The sequence below is a fragment of the Sus scrofa genome, chromosome X, assembly GCF_054392235.1.
Source record: "Sus scrofa isolate SSC_HxYL_T2T_F1_AM1 chromosome X, Sscrofa_HxYL_maternal_Yorkshire_Landrace_v2.0, whole genome shotgun sequence".
Classification (NCBI taxonomy): domain Eukaryota; kingdom Metazoa; phylum Chordata; class Mammalia; order Artiodactyla; family Suidae; genus Sus; species Sus scrofa.
Genome location: NC_139401.1, coordinates 42,012,013 through 42,038,156, shown reverse-complemented (window position 1 = coordinate 42,038,156; position 26,144 = coordinate 42,012,013). Strand labels below are relative to the sequence as shown.

The window sequence follows — 26,144 nt, the reverse complement described above, 5'->3', positions numbered from 1 at the left end:
CCATTCCACAAATGGATTAATAATGGAAAGAAACTCTAACCCAGTTCCTTATTCTCTGTTTTCAAATTATTCATGCCAATTGGCTCGAGTTCAGAATTCTTATGCAAGTTATTCCTGGAAGACTCTTTCCATGAGGGCTATATGCACACTAGGTCTGAAGCCCAGCAGTGGGTGAAGTTTCCCTAAACTTGGAAGCTCCACTCCTCTGGGGAAGGCAGGTTACATGTTCTATATTTATTATTGATTGGTAGTCCTAGGCAGTATTTATGTTTTAATTTTATTAGCATCAGTAAACCAAAGTACTTTATACACTTTGATAGAAAAGCAAATGGCCAAAACATAGGGAAATAAACATTAGCACCTTTAGGTCTGACCATCTGCTGTGTAAGTAACACTTTAATACTCACCATCAGAGAGAAAAAGATGAAATGGAGTATTAGCAATACCATAGGAATGATCCTGGGTCATCATGTTGTCACAGCCCAGTCTCTAAAACTCTAGCTTCCTCTCCAAAGATAATCACTATGCTTATCTATAATATATTAGATGTATGTCTTTTGGGGTAGTCTGAAAATGAAATCATATGGTTGGCCTTTATATGTATCTCTGTTTTTTCTCAATATTATGTTTCTGAGATTCGTCTATGTAGCTTATTCATTTTCTTTGCTATATACTATTTCATTAATTAATATACCATATACATATGATGTATATAATATATACATTATAATAATATACCAGGTTAATATCCATTTTTGGTTGATAGGCATTTGAGGGGTTTCCAACTTTTGAACTCCTCAAAAGCTATGAACATTCTCTCACTTGTATGTGTGTGAACACATATATGCATGTATGTTATATATATATATATATATACATATTATGTTTTAATTTTATTAGCATCAGTAAAACAAAGTAGTTGTGTGTGTGTGTATATATATATATATACTTCATATATATATATGAAGGAGTAGAAATGCTAGGTAATAGGATATGCGTATGTTAAAATTTAGTAAAAGGTGATAAAGAGTTTCCATAATAATTTCACAGATGTGTATCCCACCAGTAGAATATGAGAAATCCAGTTACTGCTTATTTTTCTCAATGCTTCATATTGAGTCTTTTGCCTTTTAGCCATCTTGTGGATATAGAGTGTATTTCATTGTGTGATGTGTGTGTACAACTCTGTGAGTTTAAATACACGTATAGATTTGTATAACAAGCACCATAATCAGGATACAGTACTGTTTCATCATCACCCAAAAAACTCCTTCAAGTAGTTACAACCTTCTTCCACTTCTAAATCTAATTCCTGGTATCCACTGATTTGCTTTCTTAATTTTTTTTTTCTTTTTGGTCATGCCCACAGCATGTGGAAGTGCCTGGGCCAAGGATCAAACCTGTGCTGCAGCAGCACCACCACCAGGTCCTCAACCCACTGCACCACCAGGGAACTCCACGATCTGTTTTCCATCCCTATAATTCTGCCTTTTCCAAATGCCATGTAAATGGAATCATACCTTTTGAGGTAGGCTTTTTCCCTCACATGGTATAATGCCTTTGAGATCCACTCATGTATTGGCATGTATAAATAATTTCTTCCTTTTGCTTCTGAGTAGTATTCTATTGTATGACCATATCAGTTTCTTCTTTGTTTATTTATTTATTGTTTTTTTAGGGCCGCACTTGCGTTACATGGAGTTTCCCAGGCTAGGAGTCTAATTGGAGCTGTAGCCACTTGCCTACACCACAGCCACAACAATGCAGGATCCGAGCCGCGTCAGCGACCTACGCCACAGCTCACGGCAACGCCAGATCCTTAACCACTGAGCGAGGCCAGGGATCGAACCCGCAACCTCATAGTTAGTTTAGTTTCCTCTGCTCCATGATGGAAATGCCTCAGTTTCTCTTTTAAACTGCTGATAGACATTTGGGATATTTCCAGGTTTTAGAAATTATTGACTAGAACTGTGAAGAACATTCATGAACATGATTCTGAGTTTTTCTCTGAGATAACTTCCTAGTAGTGGAATTCCTGGGTCATATGATAAGTATATGTTTAACTTTATAAAAAATAGCAAACCACTGGAGTTTCTGTTGTGACTCAGTGATTAGTATCCATAAGGATGTGGGTTCAATCCCTGGCCTTGCTCAGTGGGTTAAGGATCCAGCATTGCCGTGACCTGTGGTGTAGGTCGCAGATGCGGCTCAGATCCCGCGTTGCTGTGGCTGTGGTGTAGGCCGGTGGCCACAGTCCGATTCATCCTCTAGCCTGGGAACCTCCATGTGCCCCGGGTGTGGCCCCAAAAACACAAAAGACCAAAAAAAATATCAAACCATTTTCAGAGTGGTTGTACCATTTTCCACATCCGTCAGCAATGTATGAGAGCTCCAGTTGTTGTGTACACTTGCCAGCGCTTGGTATTGTCAGGTCCAACTTTCATTTGAGCCTTTCTGGTGGTTGTGTGGTGGTCCCTCACTATGGTTTAAATTTGCATTTCCCTGGTAGTAAGTAAGCGATGCTGAGCATCACTATTATAGGGCTTTTGCCATCTGTATATCCTTTTTGGTAAAGGATCTGCTCAGATCGTTTGTTTTCTTATTGTTGCATTCTTTAGATATTCTGAATATACATTTTTTTTTTTGGCTCCAGCAGGCAAAAGCTTGATGTGGAACCTCAATTCCCAGACCAGGATTGAACCCCGGCCACGGTTGTGAAAGCACCAAGTTCTAACCACTAGACCACCAGGGAACTCCCCCGAATATACGTCTCTTATTAGATATGTGATTTGCAAATATTTTCCCCTAGTCCGTGGCTTATCTTTTTGTTGTATTCTTAACCATGCCCTTTGCAGAGGAACGTTTTTAATTTTTTTGTTTTTTTGCGTTTTTGCCCTTTCTAGGGCCACTCCCTAGGCATATGGAGATTCCCAGGCTAGGGGTCTAATGAGAGCTATAGCTTCTGGCCTACACCACAGCCACAGCAACACCAGATCTGAGCCGTATCTGCGACCTAGACCACAGCTCATGGCAACACCGGATTGGATCGTTAACCCACTGAGCAAGGCCAGGGATCAAACCCAAAACCTCATGGTTCCTAGTTGGATTTGTTAACCAGGAACTCCAGAAAGTTTTTAATTTTGATAAAGTCCAACTTACCTTTTTTTTTTTTCCATGGATCATGTTTTTGGTTTTATATCTAGAAACGCATTACCAAACACAAGGTCACACAGATTTTTGCCTTATTTCCTTCTAGAAGTTTTAGAGGCTTATGTTTTACATTTAGGCCTATGATCCATTTTGAGTTAATTTTTATAGAAAATGTAAGGTACGTGTCTATGTTCTTTTTTGACATATATAGACTATTAGTTTTTAAATTCCCTTTTCTCTCTGTGTTTCATTTTGGATTGTTTCTATTGCTGTGTCTTCATGTTCATGAATCTTTTTTTTTTTTTTTTTTTTTTTTTTTGCTTTTTTAGGGCTGTACCAGCAGCATGTGGAAGTTCCCAGCTAGGGGTCAAATTGGAACTGCAGCCGCCGGCCTACACCACAGTCACAACAATGCGGGATCCAAGCTGCATCTGTGACCTACACCATAGCTCACGGCAACACCAGATCCTTAATCCACTGAGCCAGACCAGGGATCAAACCCAAGTCCTTATGGATACTCGTCAGGTTTGTTACCACTGAGCCATGACAGGAGCTGTTTTTTTTTTTTTTTTTTTTTAACGAATTTTTCTTCTGCAATGACTAATATTTTCTTAATCCTATCCAGTGTATATTTTATGATCCTATCCAGTGTATATTTTATGTCATACATTATAGTTTTTCTTTCTATATGTTCATTATGAGTCTTTCTTTTTTTTTGGCTTTTTTTGCTTTTTAGGGCCACACCCTCAGCATATGGAGGTCCCAGGCTAGGGGTCGAATCAGAGCTGCAGCTGCCAGCCTACACCACAGCCACAACAATGTCAGATCCAATCCGAGCCTCGTCTGTGACCTACATCACAGCCCATGGCAATGCTGGATCCTTAATCCACTGAGTGAGGCCAGGGATTGAACCTGCATCCTCATGGATACTAGTCGAGTTTGTTAACCACTGAGCCACAACAGGAACTCCATTTTGAGTCTTTTAATATCTTTCATGTCTCTACTTGACTTTTAGAACATGTAGAAAATACTTGTAATAAATATTATAATGTTCCTGTCTGCTAATCTGAGCATCTGTGTTGATTTTGTGTTATCTTCCACTGATCATTCTCATATGTGTCAATTGTAATATGGTCCTCCTGCTTTGCATGCTTAGAAATCTTTGATTGGATGCCTGCATTGTGAATTTTACCTTAGGTCCTGGATTTTTTTTTTTTTTTTTGTCTTTTTGTCAGGCTGCACCCATGGCATATGGAGGTTCCCAGGCTAGGGGTCTAATCAGAGCTGTAGCCGCTGGCCTATGCCAGAGCTATAGCAATGCCAGATCCAAGCCGTGTCTGTGACCTACACCACAGGTCACAGCAACGCCGGATCCTTAACCCACTGAGTAAGGCCAGGGATCAAACCCAAAACCTCATGGTTCCTAGTTGGATTTGTCTCTGCTGTACCACGACGGGAACTCCTCCTGGATATTTTTTATTCCTATAAATACTTTTAAGTTTTTCTACTGGTATGCAGTTATATTACTTGGAAACACTTGATTCCTCTTGCTTTACTTATATAATTTGTTAGGTCTGGAGCAGTGCTCAGTATTGGGCTGTTGGGAGAAGGAAAAAAAATAAATTTCCCTCTACCCCTCTAAGTTCTTAGCTGGCACCCCTGTAACAAAAGACAGATTAATAAAAGTGTACAAATGTATTTCATATATATTCTACATGATTTGAGAGACTTCAGTAAGGAAATCAAGACCCCAAAAGTAGTTAAACCTGAGCATTTTTAAATGCTGTGTTTGATGAAGTGTGGAGAGGTATTGGGGAAATGTGACAGGACAAAAAACAGTTCGAGGTTAAGTGTAGTAAACTGTGGGGTACAGGGAGACTGATTCATTCAGATCCCTCTGGACATCCCTCCATCTTTGGAGTTAAGGATGCTTCTTTCCTCCAAGTGAAGGAAAGATAACTTTCACCTGAAGGTCTTAAGACTTGCATTAGGGGACTATTTCCAGCCCTTCGTGAGTACAGGGATAGTACCTGAATCCTTTCAAATGGTCCTTTCCCTGGTTTTGTATAGTTTCCTATCACGTATGGTCTGATTACTCTGCTGAACACCCAAGAAGGGCCCTCTACAGATTTCTGGCTCTCTAGAGTTCTCTCTCTGTCAGTATTTCTCTCCTCTCTGGTGTTCTGTCCTGTGGACTCCAGACATCCTGGTTTCCCTGAACTTTCAGCTTTGTCTCCTTGACTCAAGGAGTTTGCTGTGTTCCGTCTACATTGACCCTCCATGTGCCTCGGCCTGGAAACTCTCAATCAGTAACATGAGTAATCATAGGATTCACCTCATTTGTTACCTGTCTCCTAGGAATCATTGTCCTTCATTGCTTGATATCCAGTGTCTTAAAAACCATCATTTCACATATTTATCTCTCTCTTATTCCATTGTTTCAGAGGTAAAGGTAAGTCCAGTCTCTGTTACTGCATCTTGGCCAGAAGCAAAAAAGCCTTAATTTGCATTCTTTATTACTAGTGAGTTTGAATATCTTATATGCCTGCTGGCCATAATATTTCTTATTATGTGAAATGACAGATTATATGTTTTGCCCATTTTTCTACTATAGCAATTTGTCATTTCTCATTATTTTAGAAGAGTTTCTTCTATATTAAAGATAGCAAACCCTTGTCTGTCATATATGTTATAAATATTTCATGTCTGTTATTTGCTTTTCATTTTGACTTATTTTGTTTTCGTGTAATGCAACCACCTTTAGTTTTAATCAGATCTCTTATTCTCTTGATATTTTTCCTTATTTCTTCTGCCATTCATAATTATGTAACCAATATTACACACACTTATACTGCTTCTAATTATTTTATGATTTTTCCTAAAATCATAAGGAATTATAAAGAGGTAAAGCATCAGAATACAGCTTTCTAGAAAGGCTATCACCCAGAGTACTTTTAATGGCATTTCATAAAAATACCTTTCTTTTTTTTTTTTTTTTCATTTCAATTTGCTCTTATTCCCTAAAATTAAGGGTTGCGACTCGGGTCAAATGGGCTGTAACGATCTAGATAACTACACAGCTATTGTTTCCAACAAGAGTATATAGTCTTCTTTATAGCTGGGAGTATAGCCAGGGAATGCATTAAAGGATCTTCCTCAAAGAATTGACTTGGAAGACTCAGACTGAAGGCTCAGTTGAGGCGCTCAATCAAGAGTCAAGGTGTGGCCTTAAAAAGCAAAAATAATAATAAAAAAAAAAAAAAAGAGCTCGTCTGCATGGTGCTGAACGGCTGAGGACATTCCCGGTGGGAGACCATGTATGTAGCCCCAAAAGCCTCCTAGACGCTCTTGTCACGGAATTTTTCCCAGTGTGTCTCCCTCAGATGATGTTTGCTATCAACATTTACCAAATAAACATGCTCTCTGCCCTAAAAAAAAAAAAAAAAGAAAAAAAAGGACTCACGCTAGAATCTGGGAAATGGTAACAGCTGAGTGAATCACTTCTAGCAGGAATCAGTCATGGCTAAGAAGCAAACCGAAAAATCAGATTTCATTATAGATTCTTTATTATTTTACAGGACCACTTTTTTTATTTTTTTGGTTTTTCTAAGGGCCGCACCCACGGCATATGGAGGTTCCCAGGCTAGGGGTCCAATCGGAGATACAGCTGCCCACCTACACCACAGCCACAGCAACACAGGATCCAAGCCACGTCTGTGACCTCCACCACAGCTCACAGCAACGTCAGATCCTTAACCCACTGAGCGAGGACAAGGATCGAACCCACAACCTCACAGTTCCTAGTCAGATTTGTTTCCGCTGTGCCATGACCTCTGCCTATACTCTCCTGTCTTTCTTGCCCTCTTCTACACCTTTCCCTAACCACGAATTCCCTCTTGTCTTTAGAGATGTTTCTAATGAAGGGTACAATGACATCCCCACCTGTCCCCCACCCCACTCAGAAATGTCTCTGTGGCACATGGGTTATTTTGAGTTAAAGGCCATTGAGAACCAGCAGACCAGGAAAAGAGGGCGTGAGTGTTCCTTTTGAAAAAGGAAATTTCCATTTATAAAGGACGTCGCCATTTATAGGAAGGTCTCCCTTTCTTCTCTTAGCAAAGAAGGCGATGACTTGAACCTGCTTAACCTCCCTAAACACCCTTATTTTAGCAGACTTCTCTTGATCATCTTCTCACAACTTCCCTGCTTCACCCAGAAGCTCCAAAGCCCTTCCCCTCTGTTTAGCTTAAGAGGTTTATAAACCCCAGTCATCCTGCTGCCTTTTTCTTGGGTTGTGTCCACTGCATGTGGCAAGACAGTTCCATTCAGGGCACTCAGGTGAGTGACTTCATTTCTGAGAACTTTCAACCTAGCAATTGCTTCCATTGGTCAACCGGAGTGCTTCTGAAAAGAAGAGGTTTATGAAAATACAGGTTCTCTAGTTGTACCACCCAGAAGCGCGGGTTTGGTTGGGCTGTCTGTGGGGCCAGGAAATGAATGGTTTTCGTTTCTTTGTTTGGGGAGTTTTCTTGGCCGCACCCATGATGTGTGAAAGTCCCTGGGCCAGGGATCCAGCTCGTGCCATAGCAGCGACCCTAGCCACTGCAGGGACAATGCTGGATCCTTCACCTACTGCACCACAAGGGAAATCCCTGGAAATGTCTGTTTTGAAAAGGCTTCCCCAGTGATTCTTGGATACAACCAAAGTAAGAATCAGTGCTTGAAGATATTTCTTCACTGACCTCATGTTTATTCATTTGGTTTGACCTGATAATATGTTCATTCATTCATTCATTCTGCACATATTTAGTGGGGCACCTATTAAGTGTCTCAGTAAGGGCCTGGAAATGTCTGCTAGCAAAAAAAAAAAAAAAAAAAAAAGTAAAGCTTCATAACTTCATTTGTAAACATTGAAGCAGCTCTCCAACACCTGTCTTATGAGGACTTTAAACAAAAAGTAAGTTCTAGGTTTTTAATTACTTTGTGGATCTCAGGTCCTCGCTTTAAATATATATAATGCCTGTCCAGGATTTAAGACATTGTTGAAGCAGAAAACGTATTGCTAATACTCAGTAACAATCTAAAATCTCAAGAAATTAAAGTAATACATCTGTCAGAAGAGCAAACTGGCTGGGACATTCTGAGTTAGGGAAAAGGTGCATGTCGATTCATCACATCTCCTGTTGAGCAAGGTGCTGTGAAAGGAAAATCAAGAGGCGGTGGTATTGCTAATAAGAGGGCTCTCTAAAACGCAACCATTTAGGACTCCCCTTCATGGCTCAATGGTTAGAGAACGTATCTGGCAACCATGAGGACGCTGGTTCGATCCCTGGCCTTGCTCAGTGGGTTAAGGATCCTGTTGCCATGTGGCTGTGGTGTAGGCTGGCGGCTATATCTCCGATTAGACCCCTAGCCTGGGAACCTCCATATGCCACGGGTGTGGCCCTAAAAAGACAAAAAAAAAGAAGAAGAAGAAAAAAAAGAGAGAGACCTAAAATACAACCATTTAGAACATGACCTTGGGCTGTGGCGTGGGTTCGATTCCTGGCACAGGAACTTCCCCATATCACGAGTGCAGCCATAAATAAATAAAATAGAACATGTCCTTGGAACATTCTTTCCAGGTTACCCAAATCTGTCTTCTGAATTGCAATTCTTAAGACCCCAAATAAAGAATTTTGTTATTTGCAGTCTCCTGCCTTTTTAGCTGGCAGAAAAAAGTTATAACTTCTCTATGAACCAGATCTATTATTACACAAAATTTACAAATAAGGAATTTTTTTTTTTTTGTCTTTTGTCTTTTTAGGGCTGTACCTGCGGCATATGGAGGTTCCCAAGCTAGGGGTTGAATCGGAGCTGCAACTGCCGGCCTACACCACAGCCACAGCAACTCGGGATCCGAGCCATGTCTTGGACCTACACCACAGCTCATGGCAACACTGGATCCTTAACCCACTGAGAGAGGCCAGGGATCAAACCCGCAACCTCGTGGTTACTGATTGGGTTCACTAACCACTGACCCATTATGGGAACTCCACAAATAAGGAATTTAATAACAGTGATTTTCCTAAGATCCCATGATTAGTCAAAGGCAAAAAACAGGATCTGAATACTATGCTCACTGAAAAGCTCATGTTCTTAACTATTTGGTTATGTTTTTCCTTCTTCGTTAGTTGTGACACCCTATCCCCTGTGCCCCATCACCAGCCCAACATTTTGAAATCCTTCCTGGCATCATACCCAAAAGGAATTGCAGATCTAGATGCGCCCTTAGTAGTAAATACTTAAACCAAAAAATAAATCTTTTATAAGGATATTAATAATTAAGAGTTACCACAATTAATATTATACAATATTCACATATGTATTAATATTCTAATGTTTAATATAAAACTTAATATTCAGCACTTATTATATCCAACATTTAAAATGTATTAATTCAGAGTTCCCCTTGTGGTTCAGCAGGTTTAGAACCTGACATAGTGTCCATGAGGATGGGGGTCTGATCCCTGGCCTTACTCAGTGGTTTAAGGATCCGGAGTTGCTGCAAGCTGCAGCATAGGTCTTGGATGCAGCTTGGATCCTGTGTTGCTGTGGCTGTGGTGTGGGCTGGCAGATGCAGCTCCAATTTGACCCCTAGCCTGGGAACTTCCATATGCTGCAGGTACGGTGCTAAAAAAAAAAAAAAAAAAAAGCATTAATTCATTTAACACTCATCACGATCATATAAAAGAGAGTCTAATATTATTTCCCTTTTAGAGATGAAGAAACCAAGGCTTAAAGCAATAGTGGAAGTTGCAAATGGTCCCATAGCTGGTCATGAAGATTCAAATCCAGGCAATCAAATGTCAGCTCATGATCTGAACTACTGCAGGCTACTGCCTCAGGATGCTGAAGTGTCGCTGAGATCCTGAGGACAGAACATAGCTGGAGTGCCGGCAAAAACTGGAAAAGAGGCTAGTATATCATCAAGTATCTTCACCCCGCTCTGCCTTTCGTCATTTTTTACTCTCCCTGCAAACCAGCTCCCTCAGCTCCACAATCCACAAGGATGAACATGGCCACCAACTGTCCCAACATTATGTTTTTAAGAGGTAAAGCTTTGGGAGTTCCCTGTTGGCTTAGTGGGTTAAGGACCTGGTGTCACTGCTGCAGCATGGGTTTGATCCCTGACCCAGGAAGTTCTGTAAGTCACGGGCGTGGCCAAAAAAACCCCCCAAAACCAAACAAAAAAACCAGGTAAAGCCTCTAGAGAGGGGTGGCCTGTATCTTTCAGACTCACAGCTAGAGTCCCAGCTTAGTTCAGGGGACCTCTGTGGTTCTGTGAATCGTGGTAAGGCATGTCACGCTGCAACACAGCCACCCCCACTGCCACCATGTGTACGAGGGGAGGGAAACTCCTAGAAAAGAGTGAGTTGAGCAGAAAACTCAAAAGATGTACACTACAGCCCTCTCAGAAGTTCAACAGCATTTGGGATTACTGATTTTTAAAAATCTCTTTTTTGACTTTCGTTATTTCTAGGGCATTTTCATACATTTTTGAAATGATTCTATTCCTTAGCGAGTATGTTTACTTATACTTGGGATTCCTTCTTGCTCTTAAGTTCCCAGGAGTCTCCAAAAAAAAAATATTGCCCAACTTTTTTTCCAGACCCATTATCTGTCCTATTCAAATACTTCTGAGGAAGAACCAGGAGATAAGCAAATTTCAAGACATTAAAAGCAGTGTAGTTTAATTTTATTTTATTTTAGTTGATTGATTGATTTTTTTGTTTTTTGTTTTTTGTTTTTTTTTTTTAGGGCCACTTGTGTGGCATATGGAAATTCTCAGGCTGGGGGTTAAATCGGAGTCTCTACTGGCCTACATCACAGCCACGGCAACGCGGGATCCGAGATACATCTGCAACCTACACCACAGCTCACGGCAACACCGGATCCCTGACCCGCTGAGGGAGGCCAAAGATTGAACCCACATCCTCATGGATACTAGTTGGATTTGTTTCCGCTGCACCACGACGGGAACTCCCACACTTTATTATTTTTTTAATGGCCACACCTGTGGCATATGAGGTTCCCAGGCCAGGGGTTGAATCCGAGCTGCCGCTGCCAGCCTACACCACAGCCACAGCAACACGCCATCTGAACTATGGCTGTGACCTACACCACAGCTCACAGCAATGCTGGATCCTTAACCCACTGAGTGAGGCCAGGGATGGAACTCACATCCTCATGGATATTAGTTGGGCTGGTTACCACTGAGCCACAATGGGAACTCCCTGTGATTCACGTTTTGGTTTGTTGTAATTTATCCTTTTTCTTAGAAACCTTACCTAGAGCTATTTGTGAATGGCACACTTTCTAACTTCTTGCCTGGCTGTAAATGACTTTCTGTCCCGTGAACCATAGCTTAGGTGGGTTCTCAAAATTTTGCTGATGTGCTTCGGTGTCTTCTGACAATTAGTATTACAGAAGAAAAGTCTGATACCAGCCTGACCTCTTAAAATTATTTTATCACGGGTAACTTATTTTCCCCCTTGCCTGTCCTCTGCTCTATCCTCGGGAAAATTTTTTTTTCATTTCAAAGTAAGAACCTCTTTCATTAACTGTCCAACTAAATGGACCACTCTGATCTAAAACCTCAAGTTTTGGAGTTCCTGTTGTGGCTTAGCGGGTTAAGAATCTGACATAGTGTTTTTGAGGATGTGGGTTCGATCCCTGGCCTCGCTCAGTGGGTTAAGGATCTGGTGTTGCCACAAGCTGTGGTGTAGGTCACAGATGTGGCTTGGGTCACAGTGTTGCTGTGGCTGTGGTCTAGGCTGCAACTACAGCCCTGATTGGTCCCCTAGTCCAGGAACTTCCATGTGCCGAAAGTGTGGCCATAAAAAGAAAAAAAGAAAAGGAAAAAGAAATCTCAAGTTTTTTCTCTCTTCTTGCTATTATTATTTTTTAAATTAGTGCTTCTATCAGTCAGAACCCCAGTAGTATAAAAATGATGGAATTTTCAAATAAGATAATTTTAATGAGTTACAAAGGTAGAAAGGGTTAAAGCAAACCAAAGGGATGGTGAAGCTCCTAGATTCAAACAGCTGGGGATTCATCATCACTGCTGGGACTGAAAGGGCAGCGGGAAGGAGCAGTTTCCAGGACTTAAAAAAAGCTATAGAGGGAGTTTCTATTGTGGCTCGGTGGTAGAGAACCCAACTAGTATCCATGAGGACACAGGTTCGATCCCTGGCCTCTCTCAGTGGGTTAAGGATTAAGGATCCACCGTGGCTGAGAGCTGTTTTGGCTGTTTTGTAGACTGAAGAGGAGCCTCGGATCTGGTGTGGCTGTGGCTGTGGCTGTGGCCAGCAGCTGCAGCTCCGATTCAACACCTAGCCTGGGAACTTCTATATGCTGCAGGTGCGGCCCTAAAAAGACAAGGAAAAAAAAAAAAAAAAGAAGAAGAAGAAGATGAAGGAAAGAAAAGAAAAAGCTCTGGAGCACATCTGGGTGAGTATCTTCAGTAGGGGAACACAGCCACCTAACTAGCGGCCCGCTGGAGGGATAGATGCCTGGGCCTTGCTCTCCTCCTGCGTTCCCATCTCCTGCCAGTGCCTCTCATAGACTGAACCCCATGCAAAGTCCCTCCAAGCCATCTGTAAAGATCATCTTCGCAGGACAGAGCACAGGGTGAGTAGATCTAGAAGGGAAAACGCAATATTTGCTGCAAATTTCTATTACATTTAATCCGCATCATCTGATTTTCTGGAAAATGTGAAAAACATACCCTTATATTTTTATTCATTGTATCCATAAGCTTTGTTTCTTCATCTCTTCTTCCTTTTCGTTATTGTTCTGAGAACTATTCTTTTTTTTTTTTTGCATTTTTCAATCTGTTCTTTACTGTCTCTATTACATGTTTAAATTTAGTAATCCTCCTATTTATCTGAATACACCTGGGTCTAATGTTATATTATGTTCTTTCAATGAGTACAGAATTCCAACAAGTCTTATTGAGGATGCAAATGAGACTTTTCTTTAAGCGTAACTTTTCTTGGTATAAAACAGTTTCGCATGGATACACTTATTCTGAATCCCCAAGTGGCCCTTTTATGTTGCTCAGAGTATTTTTCTTTTTTTTTTTTTTTTTTTTTTTTTTTGTCTTTTTGCTATTTCTTGGGCCGCTCCCACGGCATATGGAGGTTCCCAGGCTAGGGGTCGAATCGGAGCTGTAGCCACCGGCCTACGCCAGAGCCACAGCAACGCAGGATCCAAGCCGCGTCTGCAACCTACACCACAGCTCACGGCAACGCCGGGGCAGGGACCGAACCTGCAACGTCATGGTTCCTAGTCGGATTCGTTAACCACTGCGCCACGACGGGAACTCCAGAGTATTTTTCAAAAGTCTTGTGGTTTTTCTTTATAAGCTCAGCTTTACAAGGGAACTCCAAGTTCTTTGAGTATTCAGATTTGAGATGGATTCTGTGTCAGAATCCAAATCTTCTAGTCCCAGAAAGTGGGAATGTGAAAGTACTTCTATTTGTTGTAGCTTTATTTTGTTACAGGTTGAATTAAATTGTCTACACAGAGTGGGGAGTGAGCTGTGGAGAGAAAAGCTGCATGACAGGAAACAATTGATTTTCCAAATAGTTTCTTTTCAGTGGCTGCATGTGTGCCTACTGATGGGTACAGTTCAAACAGCCTTTGCAGGATTTCGAGTGGTTTCGAGCAACCTTCTCCACAGCCTAACTCATTCCCACTGCTTTTTCTGTCAGGACAGAACTCCATTTTCCCAGGAAGGAGCTTGGGAACCAGCGTGATGGTTAATTTTTATGTGTTAGCTTCGCTGGGCTATGGTGTCCAGATGTTTGGTCAAACTTTCTGGATGTTTCCATAAAGGTGTTTGGGGATGAGATTAGCCTTTAAATTGATGGACTTTGAGGAAAGGAGATTGCCTTCCATAATGTGACTTTGAACTCACATATATCTCCTTGAACCAGACTTCATTTCCACAGAAAGACTATGCTACATAAAGCGAAAAACGTGCTACTCCTTTTCCCAGAAGGGGACAGAGCTTCTTTAGTGTCTTTGGTTGACATGCATTCTTCTCTTTGTTTTTTTTTTTTTTTTCCTTCTCTTCTTAGGGCCACACTTGCAGCGTATGGAAGTTCCCAGGCTAGGTGTCGAATCGGAGCTGCAGCCACCAGCCTACACCACAGCCACAGCAATGCCAGATCTGAGCCATGTCTGCAACCTACACCACAGCTTGCGGCAACGCCAGATCCTTTAACCCACTATGCGAGGCCAGGGATTGAACCTGCATCTTCATCTCATGGATACTAGTCAGGTTCTTAATCTGCTGAGATGCTATGGGAACTCCCATTCTTCTCCTCATTCATTCCTACTTCCTGTTTTGTGTTGCAAAACTTAAATATGATATAAAGTTGTCAACTATTAAAAGGTCTTATGTTAGAAGATAAGGGGATGACAGAGGGAAAGAAATTAAGCTCTCCAATTATTAAATTATATGAAAAATTAATTTTTTTTGGTCTTTTTAGGGCTGTACCTATGGCATACAGAAGTTCTCAGCCTAGGGGTCAAATCTGAGCTGCGGCCGCTGGCCTATGCCACAGCCACAGCCACAGCAACCCCAGATCTGAGCCACATCTGTGACCTATGCTGCAGCTCACGGCAATGCCAGATCCTTAACGCACGGAGTGAGGCCAGGGATCGATCCCATGTCCTCACGGATACTAGTTGGGTTTGTTACTGCTGAGCCACAACAGGAACTCTGAAAAATTAAATTATTAAGTTAAAATATTAAATAAGGAAGAAAAACTAATAACTATTACAGTCCTCATTTCTGCAACAGTCATGCAGCCATAGTGGATATTTATAACTATTTCTCAGCAAGCACCTCATTTCTTTTGGCTCTTTACCTGGAGGAGAGATCCAAAACGTCATTCCTGAAGGGTCTGGGTTATTAGGGACCCTGTCTGAATGAAGCTGTTGTAGTTTCCACCAAGTTGGATCATAGGATGTGGGGGTGCCAAGAAGTATTTCAGAGGATCTGCTCTAGTGCAGATATTCTCGTCCTTGCCCCCATTGCATTGTAGCAGCAAGCTAACTTCCCCTTGGTGATCGGGACTAGTCACCCTGTCCAGAATAAGCCCCTCTCCCCTCTGCTTGCTTATTCAGAATGGCCTGGCAGTAATCTCAACTTTCAGTTCTGAGGAATTGTTGTTGGGTTCCCTGGTGAAAGTATTCCTCTCTTTGGGAGTTCTTGCTGTGCTACCACGGGATCGGTGGCATCTCTAGAGCACTGGGACACAGGTTTGATCCCCAGCTTGGCACAGTGGGTTGAGGATCCAGCGTTGCCTCGGTTGCAATGGCAGCTCAGATTGGATCCCTGGTTTGGGAACTCCATGTGCTGTGGGGCGACCAAAAAAAAAAAAGTATTCCTCTCTTTGGAACTAAGGCCTCTAGACCAGCAGAGCCTTAAGTCACAGAGGTGGAAAGCACAATTTTCACTAGTGCATCACTAGAGGTGTGAGAGGCCACTCCCATGTCCATTCCTGGGGTTTATGAATATTGGCTAAGGGAGAAAAAGCACCATGTATCAAATGCTGATTTAGAGCATAGACAGCCTCCTGGAGGACTTTGCTTAGTCCTGCAAGGTACACTTGTCCCTTGGTACCTGCAGAGGATTGGTTCCACACCCCCTGCAGATATCAAAATCCATGGACAATCAAGTCCCTTATATAAAATGGCATAGTGTTTGCATGTAACCTACACACATCCTCATATATTTTAAATCATCTCCAGATTCCTTATAATACCTACTACAATGTAAATACTATGTAAATAGTTGTAAACACAATGTAAATGCTATGTAAATAGTTGCTGGCACGGAGAATTCAAGTTTTGCTTTTGGGGACTGTCTGGAATTTTTTTTTTTTTTGTCTTTGTTTTGTTTTGTCTTTTTCTAGAGCTGCTCCTGCGGCATATGGAGGTTTCCAGGCTAGGGGTCTAATCAGAGCTGTTGCTGCCAGCCTACACCACAGCCACAGCAATGCGGGATCCGAGCCCCGTCTGCTACCTACACCACAGCTCACAGCAACGCCAGATCCTTAACCCACTGAGTGAGGCCAGGGATCGAACCTGCATCCCCATGGTTGCTAGTTGGATTTGTTTCCGCTGTGCCATGGCGGGAACTCCTGGAATTTTTTAAAATGTTTGGGTGAATCCTTGGTTATTGAACCAATGGATATGGAAAGCCAACTGAATTGCCTCTTAGCTGGTGCTGTAATGTCTTCAGAAGGTCATTCCACCATTCTATCAAGCCGGTTTCTTTAGGATGGGGAAGAACACGATTCCCTGGTGGCCTAGTGGGTTAGGGATTTGGCATTGTCACTGCTGTGGCTCGGGTCATTGCTGTGGTGTGGGATTGATCTTTGACCCAGGGAACTTCCGATGGTCAAGGGTGAAGGCAAAAAATAAAAAAGAGGATAGGGAAGAACATGATTAGACCAGTGAATTCCTTGGCCTGGGCCCATTGCTGCACTTTATTTGCTAGGGAGTAAGCTCCTTTCTCAGAAGTAAGGCTGCGTACGAAACCATGGATGGTGGATAAAACATCCTGTAAGCCTATGGATGATCGTTTTGCTAGAAGCATTTCATGCAGAGAAGGAAAATCCACACCCAAACTAAGTGTCTGTTCCAGGAAGAATAAAACACTGTCCCTTCCATGATGAAAGCTGTCCAGTGTAATCAACCTGCTATCAGATAGCTGGCTGATTACCCTACGGATGATGCATATCAGAGACTCATTGGTTTCTGATGCTGACAGATTGGATACTCAGCAGTGGCTGAGGTCAGCATGGATGAGTGGGAGTCCACGTTGCTGAGCCCATGCATAACCCCCATCCCTGCCACCATGGCCACTTTGTTCATGAGTTTATTGAACAATGGCAAGTGTAGCTGGGGAAGGAAGCTAAAAATATACATTGAAATTGGCATGTTACGGTTTGCAAAATCTTCTTGGCTTCCAGAGACGAGTCAGTATGCTGTCAACCAATGTACTGTTTAGGAAATACATGTGGCTGCTCATAACAGTGACTTTCAATAATAGCGACTTAAAAGATCTATAAGTTTATCTTTCTCTTTCATAAAAGAAGTCTAAAGATAGTCATTGAAGCCCTGGCATGGAGGATCCATAATCATCAAGGATATAGTGTCCTCCTCTCTTTTGCTATGATATCCTTAGCAAATAGCTCCTGTCCACAAGGTTGCCTCGTGATCAAAGACGGCTGCAAGAGCTCTGGTAATTTCATCAAATTCAAGGTTAAAAAGCTCAAAGTGGAAAACGCAGGAGAAAGCACAAGCTATTTCCCTTTGAAGGAGCTTTTCCAAAATTTCCTCCCAATAACGCCATCTATATTTCATTGGGCAGGTTTTTAGTCACCTGGCCAAACCTAGAAGCATAATAGACTAGGACATATAATTTTCTGGCTAGCTCTATTATCTCCCCCAATTAATTCAGGGATTTTTAACTGAGAAAGCCAAAGTGGATGTTATATTGGCAACCAGCAGTCTGACATAGCACAGCCAGCTTTTTTTCTATGTATCACCCTCCATTTGAGATGACGGGTGGTTCTAAGAATATATGCCTTTATTGCTATGACAGAATCGAAGTGGATGAAACTGCCTCTAGCTTGTTTATGTGTGGTTACTCAATGGATACCTGAATCCAGCTACAAAACCTGTAAGATTATTTGTTCATATCTTCCCAAATGAAAAGAGATAGCAAGCAATGAGGGTTTTTTAGTTTAAGTATGCTTTTTGACTTAAATAACTATATAGCTAAGCCAGGTTTGATACAAAAATATCCAGATTCTTCCCCCCTCCACTCCCACCAAGAAATTTACTCTACAAAAAGAAAATGATAGAAACGAAATACCAGCCTTGTCAGTGGATAATTCAAGGTGACAAAATGAAGATAGAGCCCAGCATCACCCCGACTCAGATAATATAGCAGGTTAAATGCTGAGCCTTGCACTGGGCATCTATGCCAAGATGGGCTGCTGTGAGGGGACTGCAGAATCGCTAGCTCCAAAGAGGGAAAAAAATCTCTGCATTTCTTAGGAGCTTTGTTCGCATTTCCACCTCTTTTCTTCCTTCGTTAACAACGATAAGCAAGCTGTGATGGAATTGCTCTTCAAAAACAATGATTCATTTCCTTCTGCCTTCCTTTTTTATAAAGCCTGAGCCCTGAGCAAGTCAGCCTAAGACCCGCGTTGGGGGGCGGCCAGCAACCAAGTGTAATTTGCATGTGATCATAGAACAGTCATCCCTTAAGAGTATTTATTCACCACACACACACAAAAAAGGACTGATTTGAGTGATTTTGAAGCTCTTTAAAATAACCTCCCTAAGAATACTATTTTAATTTAGGTTATTAGTCATTTCTACCTGAATATAAATTAATTACATCAGATGCCTTCTGCTTAACTCATACATGAAAAAGTTAGTCTCAAAGCATACCGGTTTTGAATGGGATGGTAATTTGAACATTGAATAGGGAACAGGCAGAAAGGGGGCGCAGAGGGGTTTTACAGGAAAAAAGAGAAGTATAAAAAATGCTAGAGTTGGGGAGTTCCCATTGTGGCGCAGCAGAAATGAATCCGACTAGGAACCATGAGGTTTCGGGTTCGATCCCTGGCCTTGCTCAGTGGGTTAAGGATCTGGCGTTGCCGTGAGCTGTGGTGTAGGTCGCAGACGAGGCTTGGATCTGGCGTGGCTGTGGCTCTGGCGTAGGCCAGCGGCTATAGCTTGGATTAGACCCCTAGCCTGGGAACCTCCATACGCTGTGGGTGTGGCCCTAAAAGGACAAAAGCCATAAAAAAAAATGGTAGAGTTGGATTGGATGTTGCGTTCATAGGGCTGGTTGTGTGGTCAGTACTTTAGGTGGCTGAAAACTAGTGTTAGGATGCCGAGTGCTTGGAGGGAGGTAAGAGATGACTCTATGGAAGTAAAAGAGACCAGGATGGAGAGCAAGAGAGAGAGAAAGAGAGAGAGAGAGAAAGGCAAACGTGAAATTCGCAGCTATTGCACTGACCTGTTGCCTTTTCTTTCTCACCCCAGATAGTGTCTATGAGCAAATCTCATAATCTCTATTTCATTTAATTCATTTATTTTTAATTTTATAAATTGATGTCTAGTTGATTTACAATGTTGTAGTGTTAGTTTCTGATGTACATCACACACACACATATATATTCTTTTCCAGTATAGATCATATAGGTTACTATAAGATATTGAATATAGTTCCCTCTGCTATATAGTAGGTCCTTGTTGTTTATCTCTTTTATGTATAGTAGTGTGGTATATGTTAATCCCAAATGCCCAGTTTATCCCTCTCCCTTTCCTCTTTCCCTCTGGTAACCATAACTTTGTTTTCTATGTTGGTGAGTCAGTTTCTGTCTTATAAAAGTTCATTTATGTCATCTTTTAGTGATGAAAAATGATATCATATGGTGTTTGTCTTTCCCTTTCTGACTTATGTTGCTTAGTATGATAATATCTAGGTCTATCTGTGTTGCTGTAAATGGCATTATTTCATTTTTTATGGCTGAGTAGTATTCCACTGAACGTATAGACCACATCTTCTTTAGCCATTCCTCCACTGATAGACCACATCTTCTTTAGCCATTCCTCTGCTGATGGACATTTAGGTTGTTTCCATGTCTTGGCTATTGTGAATAGCGCTGCTATGAACATTGGAGTACATGGATCTTTACAAATTAGAGTTTTCTCCATCATAATCTCTATTTTAAAATAGACCTAAATCTGACCATTTCTCCTTATTTTTTCCATCCTCACCACCCTTTTCTCCTGGATTATTACAAAAGCCTCCTCATCACTCTCTTTGTTTCCTTCACTGTCTCCCACAAAACAAACAGAACTATCCTTTTAAAGTAAAAATCAGATCCTCACACTCTGTTTAAAATGGTCTGCTGGCTTCTTTTGTCTTTCAGAAGCAAATCCTAACCATGGTCTCCGAGACTGGCCCCTGGATCGCTCTTTGCTTCATCTCCCGACTCTTTCCCTGGCTCATTCTCCCCCAGGCGCTCTGTCTTCCTGGTTGGACCTCTAATATGCCAACAGTGCCTGTTTTCTGAGCCTCTGCATTTATGATTCCCTCTCCCTAAAATGACCCCTCTTAAGAAAAAAAATCTTCATTCCCTCACTTTCTCACCCGATTCACATTTCTGCTTATCTGTCACCTTTTTATAGGACTTTCCCTGAACACCTGATCCAAAAAAAGGCACTAGCACCCCACATCATACATGCTGTCTTTTTATCCTGCCATCTTGTCTCTCATAAAACGTATCAGAACTAGATATCTATTGTTTTTTGATTCACTGTCTACGTTTTCTCACTGGACAGCTTGTTGCCTGGGAGCAGTTTCTATGCCTGCTTCTGTTTCCTTCTCTGCTGTATAGAGAATGTGCCTAGAAAAGTGCCTGGCACATAATGGTGGCTCAATACATTTTTGTTGGATGACTGCATGAATTGCATGAGGCCTCAGGAAAGTTCCTGGAAATCTTAGAGGAAAAGTTGAGATATCCCCATTGCAAATGGAGTGAATACTCAGCATCTTCTACCATCAAAAGCTGAATGCTTTTGTTCTGACATGAGAGTTGATGCTGCTTTGCTGCATCTCTGAGCTAAATGTCTCCGTGGCACATTTAAAATGCTGACTATCATCGATACTTGAAAAACATTTCCATCCAATTACCTATAATCTTTCCTGGGACAATTATCAAATGTGCTTGTTAACATTAAATTTATCTTTCTGTTAAACATTTTGCTTTGGCTATGATCATTTTGCACATACAAGGGGTCATAAATGTGTGCCAGACAAATCCCCATGCCACCTCATTAATGAAGAAAAACAGTTTGTGTTCATATATGACATACTTTTAATTTCTGGCTCTCTGAAGTTTCTTAGATATTTAATATGGTGTTGACCCATTTAAGGTTATAACTGATTTCGTAGTCTTTGTAACTACAAATTCTCCCAGCTTGGTTCAGATTTTCAATTGAGTGTGGGTTTACTTTGACTCCTACTTTGCACGAACTATCTTGTGAGAGCTTTGTAATGTGTCAGCTTGCCTAGGCTGTACTCCATCTCCCAGAATTCATGCTCTTGTTTGTTTCTAGTTCAGGTCAGCTGCAAAGGAGATCTGTAGGAGATCGGGAGGCTGGAGGGGAAGCCATGGCCATTTTATAGTTCACCCATGTTGGAGCTGAGCTGCTGACTCACCTCCTTGGTATGAAGCAGAAGCTGGGCCTGCAAGTACCCTCCCTTCCTCTGATCCTCCTTTAGCTTCTTCAACTCCCAGGACGGGTGTAGGTGCTTAGCTCTATGACAGAGAGCCCCACTTCTACTGGATACCCTCATCGCCAAAGTCAGAGGCCACAATAACTGACACAGGTTTGAGCCTTCCCCATGGGGTTCCAGCTCAAGCATGGTGGCTCTAGTCTACTTACGATCTTCCCTTCCTGATGGCCTCCTTAGGGATTTGAACCTCTAGCATCCTATGTGGAGAAGACAGCCTTCCAGAGACTGCTTACCCAGCTCCCACAATCGCCTAAGTCCCATTCCATTTAACAGATTTCTCTCAGATATATAGATATAGATATGGGCATGGATATAGATATAGATACATGCATGGGTATAAATTACATGTAGATAGATATGGGTATAGGTGTGAGCATGGATATAGATATAGATGTAGATGTAGATATAGGTAGATATGAGGATGGATACAGATAGAGATATGGCTATGGGTATGAATATAGTTAGATATAGAAGTGGATATGGGAATTTAGTTATAGATATAGATAGATTATGGTATGGATATGGATAAAGATATGGCTATGGATATGGACATGGGTATGAATATAGTTATAGATGTAGATATGGATATGGGTATGGATTTAGATATATAGACATAGATAGATCCTAGTTGTTCTGCTTCTCTGATAAAGCTCTAACCAATACAGATTTTGCTATAAAGAGTAATTCCAGAGGTATAGAATCTTAAGAAGGAGTTCTCTGAATTGGCTTTGAGTCTTCTAGAATTGGTTTTCTAATCTTGCTAGTTTTAAGTGGTAAGGCAGGTACTAGTGGTCAGTGGCATGATGTGGCACTAGAGATACATAAAATACCATCATTGGGTACTCCTAGTCAAATCCTTATGGAAGGCAAGGTTCTAGCTGACCATGTATTTGATGCCTAGAACATTTTAGTCAAACTAAGGACTGTAATGGAATTGGCTGTTTGCTCCTAAATGTGCTGCAGAACGTAGGGGGAGAAAATGAACTCAGGGACTTGAATTCCCAGCTTAATGTCCACATGAAGGACCTGCAAGCCTCTATGTCTAGATCGAAGGAAATCCTTATCATCTATAGCCAAAGGGCCAAGATTTCTGAAAACCAGACGCAGAGTCTCTCCCAGCCAGGGGCTGAACTAGGCAAGCTGAATTCCCAAGCTTGAGGTGTCTCTATGGATAAAGTTAGGTGGGTTCCCATTGTGGCTCAGCAGAAACGAATCCCACTAGCATCCATGAAGATGTGATGTGGGTTCAATCCCTGGCCTCGCTCAGTGGATTAAGGATCCGGCGTTGCCGTGAGCTGTGGTGTAGGTCGCAGACGGGGCTTGACTGTGGAGTTGCTGTGGCTGTGGCGTAGGTTAGCAGCTGAAGCTCCAATGCAACCCCTAGCCTGAGGACTTCCATGTACTGCAGATGTGGCCCCAAAAAGCAAAAAATAAATAAAATAAAATAAAATGAAGTTAAGACATTGTTTGGGAAAGAAGGAGATTCTGAAAAATTGGAAAGGGGCCCTATGGGAAGATCCTGGTTAAACTGGGGACCTTTAACCTTGAAGTTCCACTGAGCCTTCTTTGCCCGTAGAAGCAGCCCTTCCATCCCTGCCTGAATGGTTAGCCCTCCTTTGCCTGGAGAAGCCGTAATGGCTTCCTCTGAGGTAGTTGCCCTGCAAGGCACTGCTGATCCTCTTGCGAACCTACCCCCACTGCTCTGCTTCTGGACCCATAACTAGACTCAAGTCCTAGCAGACCAAAAATGTTGCCAATAAAGTCAGAGTAAAGACTTGTAGAGGCCAAAGGTCAAGTGACCAGTGGAGTTTGGGCTTACGTCCATCTCACAGTGGCCCCAGTGAGTACCCACACCCCTCATGGAGTTATTTCTCCATTTTCAGAACATATACTTTGAATAGATATACTCAGCAACTTTCAGAATCACCGCATTGGTTCTCTGACACATACAGAAAGGACTATTATGGTAGGAAAGGCCAAGCGGATGCCACTAAGACTATCCCTAATTATGAAAATAGTAAATCAAAATCAATACATCATCCCTGGAGGCATGGCAGAGATTCATGCCACCATCAAGGCTTTGAGTGTAGATGGAACCTGTGACTTGCTTCTAGGAACGAGAATATATAAAAAGAGATGGGGGGGGGGTCCCATTGTGGTGCAGCAGAAATGAATCTGACTAGTATCCGTGAGGATTTGGGTTCCATCTCTGGCTTCACTCAGTGGGTCGGGGATCCGGCATGGCCATGAGCTGTGGTATAGGTTGAAGATGCGGCTCAGATTCCCAGTTGCTATGGCTGTGGTGTAGGCTGGCAGCTGCAGCTCCGATTCGACCCTTAGTCTGGGAACTGCCTTGGGTGAGGCCCTAAGAAGCAAGAAATAAAAAAAAATTAAAAAATTTTTAAAAGATAAAAAGAGATGGGATGTCACTCACTTGACTTGGTTATGTTATATGGCAAAGGTGATGGGATGTCATTTCCATTATTAGATTATGGTATATAAGACCCTATGTTAGCTGTGTGGAGACACTCTCATTCTAAGCTTGAAGAAGCAGTCTGATACGTTGTAATCTGGCTCTGGATAGGGTCACATTACAGGAAACTGCCCCATGACCTTAGGACCTGAAGACAACCTCTACCCAGAGAAAAGATCGATCCTTCTACCATACAGCCTGAAGAAAATGAATGGCACCAACAAGCCAAATGAGCTTGGAAACAGATTCTTTCCAGTCAAAAACCCATGTGAGAATGTAGCCTGTCCAAGATCTTGACTGAATCCTTGGGAAGACCCTGAGCAGAGAACTGAGGGAAGCTGGGTCCAGACCCCTGACCCACAGAAACTCTGAGGTAAATTGTGTTATTTTAAGCCACCATAGCACATTAATACATAGTTATAGGCATTTTTTTTTTCTTTTTAGAACCACACCCGTGGCATATGGAGGTTCCCAGGCTAGAGGTCAAAACGGAGCTGTAGCCACCGGCCTACACTACAGCCACAGCAACTCGGGATCTGAGCCGCATCTGCGACCCACACCACAGCTCACGGCAACGCCGGATCCTTAACCCACTGAGCGAGGCCAGGGATCGAACCTGCAACGTCATGGTTCCTAGTCGGATTTGTTTCCGCTGCACCACGACAGGAACTCCTATATTCTATTTACAATATAAGAATAAAAACTTTTTGAAAGTAAAGGTCAGAAAAATACACATACAGCTTACCACAAGGAATCTGATGTATCTGGACTAGAATCAAACAAAGTAAACTTTTAGGCAAAAAAAAAAAAAATCCTAGTAAGAAAGACATTTTATTATTATGTAAGAATTAATCCACCAGAAAGCTATGACAATTCTAGATTTATATGTGTCTTATAACATATGCCCCAAATATATAGAGCAAAAGGTGACAGGACAAACTGAAGCCATTGCAAAATTCAAAAGAAATGTAGTAAATTTTAATTCACCTTTCTCAGTTATTGAAAAGCCAAGTTTATGAATTAAATTATTCATAGACTTGCCAGCATATTTTTTACTTTTACTCTCAGTTAATTTGAGTGTATTGAAGTATAGCATTTTTGCTTCCATATCTTTTATAATTTTGTAAAGTAGACCTAATATGAACTAGGAAAAGTAAATCAAAGCCCACTGATACTAATCCAACTTTCTCTATTTTTCCTTACACTTATAGTAGTTTTTGTTTTATGAATGATAAAAAAATGATATCTGGTATACAAGTATTCATAGATGTTACATCCGCATTACACAAATATTACTTAGGAATCATGTTTGATTATAACACAGACATCTTTCCAAATATTAGTTGAAGACTGACGAAGTTCTATTGTCTCACATAAAAATCTCTGGAGGTAGGGAGACCAGGATTTTAAATTTATTAATTGATGGTCCAATTAAAAAAATGACTTGGAGTTTCCTTGTGGTGCAGTGGATTAAAGATCCGGCATTGTTCCTGCAGCAGCTCAAGTCACTGTTGTGGCCTGGGTTCAATCCCTGTCCCAGGAACTTCCACACGCTGCAGCTTTGGCCGAAAAACAAAGAAAAATTATGTGAGCTGTGTGAAGAAATTAACAAAATAAAGAAAAGAAAAACATTATAAAAAAGCAAATAATAAGATGTATGACTTCAAGCATGACTTAAAGGCTAAGAGCTAAAAATAAATTTGTCTTTAATTTCAAAAAATGTACAGGCATCAGTCTACAAAACAGAAACAGATCAGACATGGAGAGCAGACTTGTGGTTGTGCGGGGAAGAGGGGAGGGAGTGGAATGGACCAAAAGTTTGGGGTTGGTGGCTGAAAACTGTAACATTTGGAATGGATGGACAATGGGTCACTATTGGACAGCACAGGGAACTCTGTGTGATTGGGTCACTTTGCTGTGCAACAGAAATTGAAGAAACACTGTAAATCAGTTATACTTTAAAAAAATGTACAGGCAATACAGTCTTATTTTTAAAAGACTTAAAGCAGGTGATGGAAAATAAACTGTCAATAGAAAGAAACATGACAAATAAAAACAAACAGTAGGAGTAAATGGGGAGTTCCCATTGTGGCTCAGCAGTAACAAACCCGACTAGGATTCATGAGGACATGG

The 26,144-nt window shown here is 41.6% G+C and overlaps 1 protein-coding gene and 1 long non-coding RNA gene across 5 annotated transcripts in view; one reads left to right on the top strand and one right to left on the bottom strand.

The window, feature by feature from the left end:
- LOC146394564 (uncharacterized) overlaps nucleotides 1-12,590 on the top strand; it is a 504,529-nt gene extending 491,939 nt beyond the window's left edge. The window contains exons 11-12 of the long non-coding RNA XR_014835337.1: nucleotides 9,910-10,244; nucleotides 12,451-12,590. This is a non-coding gene — a long non-coding RNA (uncharacterized LOC146394564). The remainder of the gene's footprint in view (nucleotides 1-9,909; nucleotides 10,245-12,450) is intronic.
- The window catches only part of LOC146394562 (uncharacterized), a 965,202-nt gene that overhangs the window by 70,676 nt on the left and 868,382 nt on the right, over nucleotides 1-26,144 (bottom strand). The window contains exon 7 of one of the 4 annotated variants that reach the window (XR_014835334.1): nucleotides 19,322-23,903. The exons of the other annotated variants lie outside the window; for them this stretch is intronic. The gene's annotated coding sequence lies outside the window, so the exon portion shown is untranslated. Of the gene's footprint in view, nucleotides 1-19,321; nucleotides 23,904-26,144 lie in introns of those variants that run through there. 4 annotated transcript variants of the gene reach the window in all.